At 48.1% G+C, this 15,056-nt stretch overlaps 1 long non-coding RNA gene across 1 annotated transcript in view; it reads right to left on the reverse strand.

Annotated features, from left to right (window-relative positions):
- The window catches only part of LOC135969801 (uncharacterized), a 118,387-nt gene that overhangs the window by 7,452 nt on the left and 95,879 nt on the right, over positions 1–15,056 (reverse strand). The window contains exon 2 of the long non-coding RNA XR_010585207.2: positions 1,847–1,972. This is a non-coding gene — a long non-coding RNA (uncharacterized lncRNA). The remainder of the gene's footprint in view (positions 1–1,846; positions 1,973–15,056) is intronic.

Genomic DNA, 15,056 nt, shown 5'->3' on the forward strand with positions numbered 1-15,056 from the left:
CCATCTCAGCTGACAGCAACCTCTGCCTCCCGGGCTCAAGTGATTCTCCCACCTCAGCCTCCCAAGTAGCTGGGACTACAGGTGCACACCACCAGGCTCAGCTAATTTTTTGTACTTTTGGTGAAGACAAGATGTACAAAAGGCATTTCTGTACATTTTGCCATGTTGTCCAGGCTGACCTTGAACCCTTGGGCTCAAGCCATACACCTGCCCTGGGTTCCCAAATTACTGGAGTTATAGGCATGAGCTATCGTGCCCAGTCCTTCATTATGTGCTGTGGCTTAATATTAAAATAAGGAAAGGGAGGAGCCCAAGGGAGCACGTTGGCAGAAAGGGCTCCCTTGTCAACAACTTGCTAGCATGGCATTCACTCCCTTGCCTGGCTGGCACTGCGTTCTTTCGATGAAGAACACGTTATGTGTCAATGAGAAACAGAAACGACATAGGAACACCCTGTCTCTACAAACACTTAAAAATTAGCTGGGTGTGGTGGCGAGCACCTGTGGTCCCAGCTGCTTGAGGTTGAAGTGGGAGGACCGCGTGAGCGCAGGTGGTCACAGCTGCAGTGAGCCAAGAGCTGCCATCATGATGCTGAATTCCAACCTTGGTGACAGAGCAAGACCTTGTCTCAAAACAAAAAGCAACGAAAACCCAAAATGATGCACTCTAAGTTCTGTCCTTTAAATTCCAGTACCTTCATTTGTAAAGGTATGTAAAGGTGAAACTCAGGAGCTGCCTGTAGTAATGTGGGCGTACGCTTGACCTCAGCTCTGATCTGAAGCACGTCCTTCTGTCTCACTGCTTGCCAAGACTAAGCTAAATTTCAGAAGTAAAAATACTCCCGAAAATGTTGTACATTTTCAACTATTCGTATTGTACCTTAAGTTTCTTTGGTATTGGAGCAAAAATACTGGGTCATTTAAAGTGATATGTAGCTTCAACGTGGGATGTAAGGTGATTCAGGTCCTTTGAGAAGACAAGCTTGCAACAACGGCATGAATAATGTTGGAATCAAAATCACAGAAACTAAACACCAAATAGCATAGGTTCAATCCGTGTCTCTAACAAGTATCTGGATAACTAAACTTTCTGCTTTACTTGGGTGTGAAGATCATGAAATGTAGTTTATAATTATTTGGGCAGAGAAAATAGAGAATTGGGGTAGTTATGTAAAATTCAAGATTAAAGAAAAGCAGTATTATATAGCAGAAATATAAATTGGCTATTACCTTCAGTAATTTAGATCAGGGGTTGGCAGGTCCCTGCACCAAATCTGGTCCGTTGTTCTTGTAAATAAAGTTTTATTGGTACACAGTCATACGCACTTGCTGTCACCCATGGCTGAGGGCAGAGTTGAGTGGTTGTGAGAGACCTTATGGCCTGCAGGAACTAAAATACTAGCTGGCACCTTGCAGGCAAAGTTTATGACCTGATTCGGGTAGCTGCCTAAACTGTCCAATTCGCTTGTTCTAAAACAATCCAATAATGTAGCACACTTATCTGAAGATTTGAGAATATGCATGCAACAGCCTAATCAGAAGAAAAGTCCAATTCCACCCATAGGGTTACAAACTCTTCCCTTTTCCCTACAAGGAATTAAATGAATAAAACTGTGTGAGATTTTACTGGTATGTATCATATGTATCAATCTTGATGAAAAGTTAAAAATGTGTATTTATACAGATACATAGTGTTACTTTTCATGCACTGTTTTCGGACTTCTGGTTCACAAAATCTGCATTTCTGCACCATGATTTTGAAGGCAAAAACCCAACTTCTGGGCTAGCGGTCAATTCTGAGGCGCCCAGCATGTTCAGGAGGCAGCGTCGGGGAGCGTGTCCCTTACCTGGAGGGGTGTAGGCGTCCATGGAGGTCTACACGACCAGGGACCTGCGTTTGGAAGGCATAGGCACCGCCATCTTCTGCTCTTTGTGTCTGGCCAGAGCCGCCTGGACAGCTTCCGTGTGGACGTCTGAAATGGAGAGAGCTCAGTCACTCAGTTCTCAGCTTAGGTCCCAGAGGCCAAGCTGCACCCTCCTCTCTGTCCCCGCAGCACGGTTCATCCACCTTCTGAAACTCACCAACAGATGGGTGGGTGAGGAAAGAAAATCAGTGTTTACAGTTCCATAAAGACATTAAAATTTATTCACAGACTTTTAATTATTCATTTTATTACTGTAGAATCCATATCCGCAAGCAAACACTGGGTGTAAACTGCACTGAGATTTTTCTTTTTAGGGTGAATGCACCTTGATCTTTGGAGATTCTTTGTAGGTCACACGTTTGAGCCTCCAAATCCTTTCACTGTACCGTTGAGAGGCGTGTGCACGCCTCGCACCCCAACTCACACAGCCACGGTCGCAGCTCAGCTCAACACCGGCCATGGGCCAGGACTGTGTTGGCTATGGATATGGTTTGGCTGTGTCCCCACCCAAATCTCAACTTGAATTCTACATCCCAGAATCCCCATGTGTCGTGGGAGGGACTTAGGGAGAGGTAACTGAATCACTGGGTCCCGTCTTTCCTGTGCTATTCTCGTGATAGTGAATAAGTCTCATGAGATCTGATGGCTTATCGGGGTTTCCGCTTTTGCTTCTACCTCGTTTTCTCTTGCTGCTGACATGTAAGAAGTGCCTTTCGCCTCCCACCATGATTCTGAGGCCTCCCCAGCCATGCGGAACCGCAACGCCAACTAAATCTTTTTCTTCCCAGTTTCGGGTATGTCTTTATCAGCAGCATGGAAATGGACTAAAACAACCATTAAGACATTTTGTGGCTATTAACCCATTACATTAATTCCACACATTCACTGAATGCCTTCTCTGTAAGTCCTTACGGGTTGGGGTCGCAGTGGTGATAAGGCAGACAGTCTCATGGCATCTCACGCAGGCCACTTCTTAAGGGATGAGACAAGTGATAGATGGGCTAGAGAATTAAAGCAGAGACAGATGCAGCAGCAACTCCAAACTGTGAAGCCAGGGAAGAACCCTCTTAACACAGAATCGGAACAACAGGAATGAAACATACCGGCTGTCAAGACGAGAATCTTCGAGACACAGGCAAAAATCCGCTCAAAGGCCCTAAACTGTCAGTGAGAACGGTGTTAGCAGAATAAAACCACCACCACCAAAAATGGCCAGCGTGAGTGAAGACGAGTTGGGGCAGTTTTCTCTGAAGCTGCGAGAATGATCCCACTGAAAGAGAATCAGACGTGGCTTTCTGGCTTAAAACCCCCAAGCTGCCACCTGAGACAGGACCCAGACCCTCAGCATCACGCCCACAAGCAGCTCATCGCACTGCTTGGTCTTGTCAGCCTTTGTGCACACTTCTCTCCCTAACTAGATAAAGAGCCTGGTCATCTGGCCACTATTTCTAATTCCCAGGTCAAAAACCATTATGTGACTGACTTGGCTCATGGCCGAAAACTGAAGGGATCAATGAGGTGACAGTCCACTCACTTCCACAAATCGCTTTTTGTTTTGCATATTCTCCGTTTTAAACTTTTTGGATGTAATTTCAAAGACACAGAAAATCTGCAAGACCAGCGTAGTGAATTTCCACATAACTTACCAGGCTCAACTTAGGCCCAACTGCTCCTATCTTACATCACTGCTTTCCCCCCTCCCCCATGAATTTTCTAAGTCAAATGAAAATAAATATCAGATACTATATCCTTCCATACCTAAATGTTTCAATGTATTTCCTAAACACAAGGATATGCTCTCACATTCACTTTCCTCAAGATCCGGAAATTTAACTGTCATATACAAAGTTCACTTTCAAATGCTGTCAACTGTCTCCATAATTTTCTTACTTTGTCTTCTTCTACGATCCAATCCAGGATGATGAATTGATTTGTCATGTGATTTTTACCCATCCAGCATCCAAGTTTCTCAGGTTTTGTGTTTCCTGAAATTGGAAATGTTAAAGAATACAGGTCAGTTATTTCACAGCTTGTCCTTTATTTTGGTATCTTCCGGACTAGACTCAGGAGTATGCATTTTAGCAGGGACACCGCAGAAGTCTGTCTTACGTGACAATGTTAACATCGGCAACTCAGTGAAGGTGGTGCTTAAGTGCCTCCAAAGCAAAGATGCTACTTCTCGCGTTGAAATTAAGATTTGGGAGGAGACACCCTGACACTATGTGCATATTCTGTTTTTCATGAATTCTCCACTACTAGTTTTAGCATCCACTGATTTCCTGTCATTCCTTCTAAATCATTAGATCTTCCATATTCACTGAAAAATAATTTTATCTTTCAGCATTCATTTACATATGTCCATATATACTCACGGAGTCTGGCTTCGTGGGTTATGATTCATAGTTACAATGGTTTGTTCTGTTGCTCAACTGGTCCCAGATTTGACACCGGATTCCCCAGCCCTTAGACCAGGGCTCCTTCTAGTGAAGAACGGAGTTTGGAAGCTAAGAGTGGGCACCGGGTGCTGCTGGGCATTGCCGGCAAGTAGAACACACACACGCATGTACACGCATGTGCACCCACACCCATCCACAGGCACTTCTATCCCTGTCTACATCTGTCGGGAGCCACCAGCTGATACTTGTACCTCCTGCTGCAACCTAATCCCACGTGATCCATTCCAGGCTTTGGCCTTTTCTTATTTCTACCTCTTACCAAGAAAGAAACCTGGCACCTGCAGCACTCAATATATTCACTGATTTATTAAGCTTATTTGCTTAAGTCTGGAGATACAGAAATGCTTTCAGAATTGCTATCTAATACCACGGTGAAAAATCTATCGAGTTCAGTGCTCATTTGTAATTATTTTTTCATTGTTTTTTTGGAAGGTAGGGAGTACAAAGTATACACAGTGAAATGTTCAGATCTTGAGTACACTTGGCGCATTTCGATAAATGGAAATCTATTACCCTAATCAAATCTTTTGCATCAAAGTTCCCACAAGTCCCCTCCCAGTCAATCCCAGCCCTCAAGAGACAGCCACTGTTCATTCTCGAGGAGTGTTCTTGGCGCTCTTCCGTCACCCGAGACTCGCATAGATTCTCCGTTGTCACATGGACTCCACGGCGTGGTGTTCACTCTCTGCTCAGTTCAAGGCTCCTGGAACTCATCCCCGTTGTCTGTTTTGGTTTCAGCATTTTGTACGTTTTTCCTGATGGGAACTAGGACAATGTGTGAATATATCAGAATTTGCTCATGTTTCTCCAGATGAGAGAGATTTATGTTGTTTCCAGTTCTTGGCTATGACAATTTACTCTGGAGATAATGTGCATTCTTTTACAAGGACACACATTTTCTGCTCTCCTTGGTGAACGTCTACAGCATACCTGCTGGGCCATATGGTAAGTGTACACATTTTAAAGAAACTGCCACATTTGCTGAAGTGGCTGTGCCATTTTAAGTCTCCATCAGTCTGAGATCCAGTCTGTCATATCTTCACCAGCACCTGCTACTGTCCTCCCTTCTCCACTCTTGTGAAGGGGAACCTCGCGGGTTTAAGTTGTACTTACCCAATGACTCCCTGGTGAGCACCTCTCATGGGCCACTGGGCATCTGTATACATCTGTTGCGAAGAGTCCATCTTGCATGCTTGCAAAATTCACACCATTTCTGGTTGTTTGTACATTTCCTAAAATGTTCTAAATAAGGCCCTGTGTCTTCTGTACATCAAGCATCTCCCCCTGCTTCCAAGTCTTTATGCCTTTTAGTTCTCCTAACTAACTTCACGGACGAGGGCCCCAGTGTGCACCATGCGAACCTGAAGCACGGAGAATGGCCATGCTCCCGACACCCCTGACTGTGGGCAGAGCTCCCCGGCTGCCACCACCGAGGAGGGGGGTCAGCTCTTGTTTTTCAGGAGTGGCCTTTATCAAACGGAGAAAGTTCCCTTCTGTTCCTGATGTGATAGGAAATTCGTATAAGGACTATTAAATTTCAACAGATGTTTTCCAGTGTCTACCGGGAGGATAAAATGGGTTTTCTGCTTTATTTTTTGTTAATATGGTGAATTACATTGATTTTTGAATGATGAGCCAAATGTGCAATGCAAAACTACAGATCATGAGAACAAACTCTAAGTGTTCATGGTATTCTTATCCCTTTTACATATTTCTGGGTTTGATTTAGTAAGAATTTGTTCAAAGCTTTGGCATCTGTATGTCAACAAGAGTGAAAGGCGTGAGATTTTGCCTCACATGCAAACTAACAAAGGGGGCCAGCACCACCCCAATGCACTGAAAGAGCCAGGACATTTCCAGGCCAGAAACAAAGGGCTTGTCACACACAGTGGGGCAGCAGGACCCACTCACCCCTGTCGATATTCAGGATCACACAGTGGGGCAGCAGGACCCACTCGCCCCGGTCAATACTCAGCAACGTCCTGTATCCCTGTACAACGACAAGATGTTATTTAGGCAAAACAAAATTAACGATCATGTAAAGAACTGCTTACATTTTTCTCTTCTGAGAAAATTTGTTTTTAGCAACCATGGCTCTCAAGGCACTCACTTGCACATTATACATAATACTGCTTGTGGCCAAAGTCATGGTACCTTCCTATTCTTATTTACCAAGAGTTCTGAAAGGTGAGTATTTTAAAGAGAAAAGAGGTATGTGGCTTACCCCAGGCTAAGGAGTGAGTTAGCTGGACAATTCTTGTGAAATATGTGCTTTTTCTAATTAGAAAATCTGAGAACAAGGTATCAGTGTGAGTCTGTTATCTCCATGAAGGAGTGAAATGGATGCTGGGAAATTGAAGGAGCTTCAGAACGGGAATCTCACAACCTCAAATGGGGAGACCAGCAATTGGGAAAGCAGTCACTCTGATTCATGGAGTTTTCGGAGATTCACGTCCACTCCGTCCTGCATTTGAGCGACTTTTCTTCTTGTGATGTGGACCCGATAGAAGAGAGGTCCCACGTAGACATTCGGCATTTGTGAGGGTCTGGCACCGTGACTCACTTCTACAGATTTAACATGTTTGTGTATAAATTACAATGGCTCAACTCTATAAAAACTGATAGCAGTTATGGATCAATTCCCTCATTTCTCACTTGGGCCACACTTCCTGTTTCTGCAAGAACATATCGCTTGGCTAGAAGGCACGATGTTGACATTGAAAGGAAAAAGGACCTTGTATAAAAATGATGTAGAGAATTCTTCTCAAAGGCCACTGGGACACACACTGTGTTGGTGACCAGCTGTCTACCGGCGCGGCAGCGAGAGAGACAGAGCTGCACGCGTGAGCAGTCACAGCTCCCGTGACCCACACCAAGACCCCCAGGGTGATGAAAGGCCAACCAGCAGCCTTGGAACGTACACTTCCTTCCCAAAATAGCTTCCCGAGAAACAACAAACAGTGATAATTGCAGGCATTTCTATGACTGGGAAGCAAGAAACCCTCCCAGTCCTGTTCCTTCTACACCACATCCAGAACAGGCGTACACCCGGTGTAGAAAGCTCCCAAGGCCTGAACAGATCATTCGATTCTAATTCAGACTGACCTAATCTCTGCAGTGCAGTCCTACAAACAGACTTTCCAAAAGTTACCAAACCACTACCTCAAACCTCATGCTTTCTCTGCTTCGAAAGAGGACATGCGGCTCGGTTTATACAGCCACCAGCACACACACAGGGTATTATCTTATTGCCCTTCAGTGCCAAGAAGAATCCTGTGGTCTCTCACAGTAAAAACAAAACCACAGCCACCACAACCCAGCTTTTCAAGTTGCAGGGAGTTTTACAGCCTCTTTCTATGTCGTCTTCCTTTTTGCCCCAAACTGGATATTCTTTTTACTTTCTCCTTATTTCCTGAATATAATTTGATCAATATAATCAAAGTGCTTGTGTTAGAAGCAACTTTACTTAAAAAGAATTCAAAGAACTACATCAAAATATTAAGAGTAGCCATTTCAGGGTGACAAGAGAACAATATATTGTTTTTGTTCATTATTTCCAACATTTGCGAAGTTTTTTGCCTTGAGTGTAGTCACTTTTGCAATCAGAGGTTACAGTGCTTGATGGAATGAGGCCATGAAGCGCACACACCACCGAGTTTCTAACACAGAGCAATCTGTGAGGAAGGATGGAGACACAGGAAAGGTTCATTTTAAAGCAATGCAAGTGTTTTTTTCATAAAGGCAAAAGACGTTTTTTAAAGTGTTTGTATCATACACAAGTCTGCTAAATTTGGTCAAAAAACAGAGAAAACAGTAACAGAAGAACACTTTAGCCCACAAGGAGACCAGCACACCCAGCTCGAGACCACTCCAGATGAGGCGTGGAGAGTGGTTTCCTCACAGCTGACCCACAGGATCGGGTAACACAAGCAGAAGGGAAACATGGGGACCACAGAGACATCAGACTGTGGACTTCATAGCAAGAGACAGCAACACAAACTAGCGGAGTAATTAAAAACTATGGTAAAAAGAGGTCCACATTCTATTTTAACCTGAAATCAGTGGCACGGGGACCACCACACCACCCTGCAGTTGCCTCCTCCCTCCCCCACACACAGCAGCCTCCTGGGACAACATCCTACTTCCAACTTGCAGTTGCCTCCCGTCCCACCCCCCCACAGTGGCCCCCTACGACAACATCGTACTTCCACCCTGCAGCTGCCTCCCATCCCCAACACACAGCAGCCTCCTGGGACAACCTCCTACTTGCCGGCCACAGCCTGGAGCCCCCAAAGCATGGAGGGGCTTAGCGAGCCACACAACATTCCCCCTTCACACCTGGGAAGTCAGCCCCTCACTGAAGTGGGTCCTGCGCCCACCAGCTGTGCACGATCAGAGGTGTGAGGTTATGGACCTGGTCACCAACTGTGCAGAGAGGCGTGAGGTCATGGACCTAGTCGCCCGTTGTGCACGATCAGAGGTGTGCAAGGTTCCAGACCTGGTCACCTGCTATGCACAATCAGAGGTGTGAGGTGATGGACCCGGTCACCCGCTGGGTATGAATAGAGGTGTGGGTGGTTAGTGACCTGGTCACCAGCTCTGCACAATCAGAGCCATGTGAAGTTACAGACCTGGTCACCAGCTGCACCCAATCAGAAGCTTTTGAGGTTAGGGACCTGGTCACCTGCTGTGCACAGAAGTGTGAGGTTATGGACCTCATCACCCGCTGTGCATGATCAGAGGTGGGCCAGGTTAGGGACCATGTGCGTGGTGATGGACCTGATCAGCAGCCAAGACACCTGACGTTTCCAGTGTCATCCCGGCTTCTTTCAAAACTGGAAAAGTCTTCAGATATTTCCCAAAAGCTTGTCCATCTTTGAAAACGATATGCGTGTGCACAGGTGATACCGATGACTGAAGATTGAAGTTTAGAGCATTCCAGCCCCATGCCCATGTCCCATCCCATCTGCGAAAACTTGAGCACAAACATCTCCCTCTCTGAAGCTCCCTGAACCCTGTGGCAGGCCTGAGACTCAGGTCCAGTGTCCTGTCAGTTACACTGAACAAAATGTAATTCAACACTGGCCATGGGCCCTGTGCTTTAAAAACCACATATAAATCTCCCAAAGAACTACAATCTATGAAAGCTTTCATGGCTAGTATTTTAGGAAGACTGATCAGTCTTGACCTAAATCAAAGCCGACACTGCCCAAATTCACTCTAACCCCAGCTTCGTGCACAGGCAGCCATCGCCTGGCCGTCAGGGTGACCAGCAGCCTGGGCACAGACAGGACCAGCGCCGGTCCCTCCCTGCACCTTAAGGGGGCTTCTGAGCTGCTGTCCATGATCAGTGATGGTGACGCCCAGAGCAGCTTTCCGGGAAAGCAGTAAACCTTTCAGGTCCTCACCTCACGAGGATGGCCATGTATAAATCAACCGCCTTTGTTACTGCCCTGCCATTCTCAAAGAGGGGATGGGTTAAACTTCTTTATCCACATGCCCAACACAAGGCACACCTGCTCCAGCACGAGGCTCATCTACTTAATCCCGGGAAACTCACACAACCCACAATCAGAGGCCGCACACAATCAGAGGCCGCGCACAATCCGAGACTGAGCACAATCAGAGAGCACACACAATCAGAGAGCACACACAATCAGAGACCACACACAATCAGAGACCACACACAGAGACCCACACAATCAGAGGCCACAAAGAGGCCAGAGGCCACAATCAGAGACTATACACAATCACAGGATGTACACAATCAGAGGCCATGCACAGTCTCTGCAACCTCATCAGAAACTGTTTCTGACCATTCACCTGAGGCCACCAAGTTTAAATGAGAGGCCCAGGTTTTAAAAGACAGCAGGAGTTCTCTGAAGGCAAACTCCGTGCATTCCACCATCAGCACCATTTGTGCCTGTCACGGTCAGGAAGAACCACAACCACGTCTCGGTGCCCTTGCAGTGCAGGGCGCTGCGTTTCTCCCCCTTTCCAAACCCGCGGCGGCTCCTGGCGACCCAGCGCCTCTGCTCAGCCACACGCCCCCAAGGCCTTCCTCCCTCACCCCACAGGGGAGCTCCCGCAGCCGGGCTATCTGGCTCATCACTCCGATTCAGTCACTTACACCCTCATTCCAGGCTGAAAATCTCTTCTGAAAATATCCAAATCTTACCCACGTCAGGCTCCATCTTTTCCCCAGAGCTCCTCATCCCCTCCAGAGCAGCAGCCCTGGTGCCCGTGCAGCCGGGGCCTGTGGGCAGATCCGTGGGCTCAGAATGCCCAGCCCCTCAGCCCCTCTGTGTGTCCCCTTACTCCCTGCTCCCTGGCGTTAATGCCCTCCGTCTTCGATTTCCTGATAGGCAAAAGGGGGTTAATTCTAAGAGTGCTAACCGAACTGGATCACTTAACACCATGTCGGGCCCAGAATACCCCTTGATCAATGACAGGTATTGCTGCGCTGTTACCATTGCGCTGGGTCCAGGTTTCCTGTGAGCCCTTTAGGCTCTTTGCCGTAAAGGCCACTCAATGGTCCTGTCCAAGCCTGTCTGTGGCAGATGGACAGGTGAGTGGCCGATGCACACGTGTGATGCTGAATGGGATCGTGCAAAGCTGGCCCCGCGTATTGTGGTCAACGTAAGAAAAAAGTCGCCCATGCTTGCTTGCTGCTGCCCTGCGGTGTCCAGAAGGAGCCGCTTAAAGGCAACTGCGCCGCACCTACCTTCTTGGAAGGAGACGGCAAGACCAGATTGGCTGGAGCTGGGAAGTTGTGCCCTACAGATCAGGGCTGCGTAACCCAGGGAAGGCATCACTCGAAACACGTGCTGGAGGGCAGCCAATCCGACCCGACCGTCCACCTCCAGGGTCAGCCATGGGGCTCCACTTGATGTGTCATCCTGATCACCCCTCACAGAGCAAATGAGCCTTTGACTTCAGCCTGTCCTAGGTACAACACCGACTCCCACCTCCCACGTCCTGAACCAGCCTGTTCCGGGGATTGCTGTGGAGGTAGAGGAGCAGGCCCAAGACATCTAGTGGCATTTCCTGGCAAGGACACTCACCATGCTCGACCATAAAACTCGGGTCAACTGGTTTTCGGAGGGACTGTAATTTACTTGTGGCACGCATGGATACTGATTGACCCAGGGAGGGGCACGGAGGAGGCTGAAGGAAAACCCATGGTGACTGCGCCAGGCATTCCCGCACACACCGACATCTTCAGACTAGGGCGGCGTCCTAGTCTTACAATCAAACCGAAAGCCCAGAGAAACTAGGGACCTTGTCCAAGACCAGCAACAGGTATGTGGGCAGCTGGGATTCAACTAAGTCCTTTCCTGGATCCATCCACGCTGCTCCCTGCCCCCACTCCCACCACCCCGCCATGGCCCCCGATAGACACAGCAGGTCTGAACATCAGGCACCCCGCACGCAGAGTACGGAGCAGAGCCGGCTTCCGCAGTGGGATCTCACACACATCCCACTCCCCTTCTTGCCAAATGCCTCGGGACTCTGTGCGGTCAAGTCTGCAGATGTGGCCTCACTCTGCGCTAGGAGATCTGGGTGGCCGGCAGCGTTTTGCAGAGTGCTCCTCCAGACGGGGCTCGTCGGCTGATCCATGAGACACAGGACACCTGAGAGAAGGGCCGACAAACCCCACAAAGTCGCTCCCAACATGGAGAGGAGAGGACCACAGCGGGGCTCTCGCAGTCCACGCTTTGGACAGGTCTTGCTGCAAACTGTGGTGCTCGTCAGGCGCGAGGAAGTTTCCCAGGGCAGGAGCTCTAAGTGACACAGCAAAAGCGACACAGGCGATGCAGCAGGATGTACTTCAGCTCAGGGCTCAGGAACCACGGGGTGCAGCGTGGCCTACAGCAAACCAGACACATCAGAAGCCAATGTCCCACCTTTTACATTCAGTGACATTGAACGGAGGGAGTTATCTGTAGCAATCATCTTCCTGGGGGACCCGTACAGCACGCATGACCACCGACACTGACCACGAGTCCTTCCTAGGTCCTGGGGGCTACCCCACTTTACACGCACGGTTCCATGCACAAATCTACGCGTGGCAGTTGTTAGCCCCAGCTTAGAGATGAGGAAAACGCTGCTGGAAAAGCTAAGTGAGAAAATCAGACTTCAGCACACCTGCCATCTCCAAGACCACTACTGCTCTATGTGCTAGGGTCTCAAGGGTTGGGTGTGTGGCATTTTAAGTGACTAATTGTAGGTGATTTTCTTCTCTCCTACACCTGTTTAGCCTGAACGTGCACGTACATGCTCTGCTGCAGGTGCACTGCCCTATGTAGACCAGCAATGCTCTTTCCTGCCTCGGGTTCTCGTTACTGCCTTCCGGAAAATCTCACCTGCTTTACAGCCAAGCCAGGTAGGCCTGGTCAGCCGCACAGTGAAACTCCTGCAGTGTCAGAGCTAAGTGCTGGCTGAGACTTTAACAGCGAAGACAGTGGAGTAATGGGGATAAACTGAGCAAAACTGTATTGTAACGCAGATGAACGTCTAGAAGCAAAAGAAACTGACACCCCTGAGAGCAGGCGACTGTCTCTTACTATGATGTTAATAGCAGCTTGCTGTTTCCAGTGTCTCCCTGTGCCAGGGTTTCCAGTCAGCGTTTGTGTTTATCTGCTCTTGGGCTACCTGATCAAACCTCTGCAGAGATCAAGGGTATCTAAATTGACCCAGTATCTGCAGGCTGGCTGCTCAGAGGCCGTGGTGTGGAACGGCCAGGACATCGCTTAGTCATACGGGGCACAAGCACGTCCCTTGCCACTCCTGTCTTTCTGTTTCATCAAACCCTCTTTTCTCCTGAATATTGACCATAGCAAAGTCATTAGCCTTCGAGATGCATTTGAAACATCAACTTGCTTTGTTCAAGAGGTTTAAGACACACGTAAGTCTTTCTTGCCATGCTCAACACACACAGCCGGCCATTTCTGAAGTCAGTGTTTCTGGAACAAAAGCCTTGGCCTGCCCCAGTGAACATTCACACTGAGCACACTGTCGCAAGGCTGCTTGGCCAACCAGCAGGGGGCAGGAGAGAGCTGCAGGGGCCACGTGGGGTCCCTGCAAGGGCGCCTCACTCCCTCAGTCAAGCGCGGTGCCTCCTGCCAATCCAGCGGCTTCCTCCAAGGGGAAGAGGCCTCTTCAGCTGCTACTGCACTGATTTCAGACGGCTCAGCCAATGGGGCAACAGATTCAACAGAGTTCTATGTTGTTTAAGGAAAACTTCTGTTACCAGGCAACCTTAGTACCATATTCAACGTAAAATAACCAACAACATTGTTTTCAAAACAACATGCTACTAGTGCCTTATCCTTCAATGCTGCTTAAACACGGAAAAGTATGAGGAAAAAAGAGCATGGCACTTACTTCTTAAAAAATAACACCTCTTCCAGGTTATTTTTACCCCTATCATAAAGACTTAGAACTATGGATTCCCTACAGGAGTGTGGAGTGGGGTTGGATCCCCACACTGACCCAGACTCACCCCAGGTCAGTCATCCCCCCACCACGGGGTTCACACCTCTCCAGGCCCTGTCACCTCATCAAGGAAAGGTGGCGTCTCTGAGCTCTCTTCGCAGGAAGCACCCGAACGGGAGCTAGAGACACAGACACACCCACAACTACTTTGAAATCCTAAACATATTTAAGGACTTCATTATTAGCTTTTTAAAACTGTAAGAACAAAGTGACCCTGGTTTTAACCTCTCTGCCACAATAACACCGTGTACATCTGTCTTTTGCTATTTGTTCCTTCTCCAGCAGCTGCTGCCTGGCTGGCCGACTGCAGAAGAACAGCCTCTGGTACTCCCGGGAAGCCCTCGGTAAAAGCGTGAACACCACGATCACGTCTCAGGACGCCGCACATGTTAGGGTCGCCCACAGACCGCCATTCCCAGTGCCTAGAAGGCACTGAACGGGCCTCCTGCTCTTTGTCAATGTCAACTTTCCTAAGCTAAGTTGTGTTGAAAATTTTTAACTGCAGTCCACACGTACTTCTTTGTGTCTTGTTTTTATCCTAGAGGAATACTTTTATGGAAAATTAAGCTTGCAAGGTTGAAGGATTTTCTGAAAGTCGACTCCTAATCCTGGAAGAAAAAAAAAAATGGGCCAAATGTGGTGCTCACGCCTGTAATCCCAGCAGTTTCGGAGGTTGAGGCCAGGAGATTGCTTGAGCCCAGGAGCTCGAGACCAGCCTGGAAAACATGGCAAAACCCTGTCTCTATTAAAAATACCAATAATAATAATAATAAAGCTGGGCATGGTGACGTGTGTCTAGTCACAGCAACTCAGGAAGCTGAGGTGGGACGATCACCTGAGCCCAGGAGGTGAAGGCTGCAGTCAGCCCAGATTTGCATCACTGCACTCCAGCTTGGACGACAGAGTGAGACACCGTCTCGAAAAAACGAAAAGCAAAAACAACTGTATAAATCATTATAGAAGGGAGCTGGCCAGGCGCAGTGGCTCACGCCTGTAATCCCAGCAATTTGGGAGGTCGAGGTGGGCAGATCACCTGAGGTCAGGAGTTTGAGACCAGCCTGGACACTATGGCAAAACCCCATCTCTAATAAAAATACAAAAATTAGCGGGGCATGGTGGTGGGTACCTGTAATCCCAACTACTGGGGAGGCTGAGGCAGGAGAATCACTTCAACCCTG

This window comes from Macaca fascicularis, chromosome 3 (genome assembly GCF_037993035.2).
Source record: "Macaca fascicularis isolate 582-1 chromosome 3, T2T-MFA8v1.1".
In the NCBI taxonomy this organism is placed as follows: Eukaryota; Metazoa; Chordata; class Mammalia; order Primates; family Cercopithecidae; genus Macaca; species Macaca fascicularis.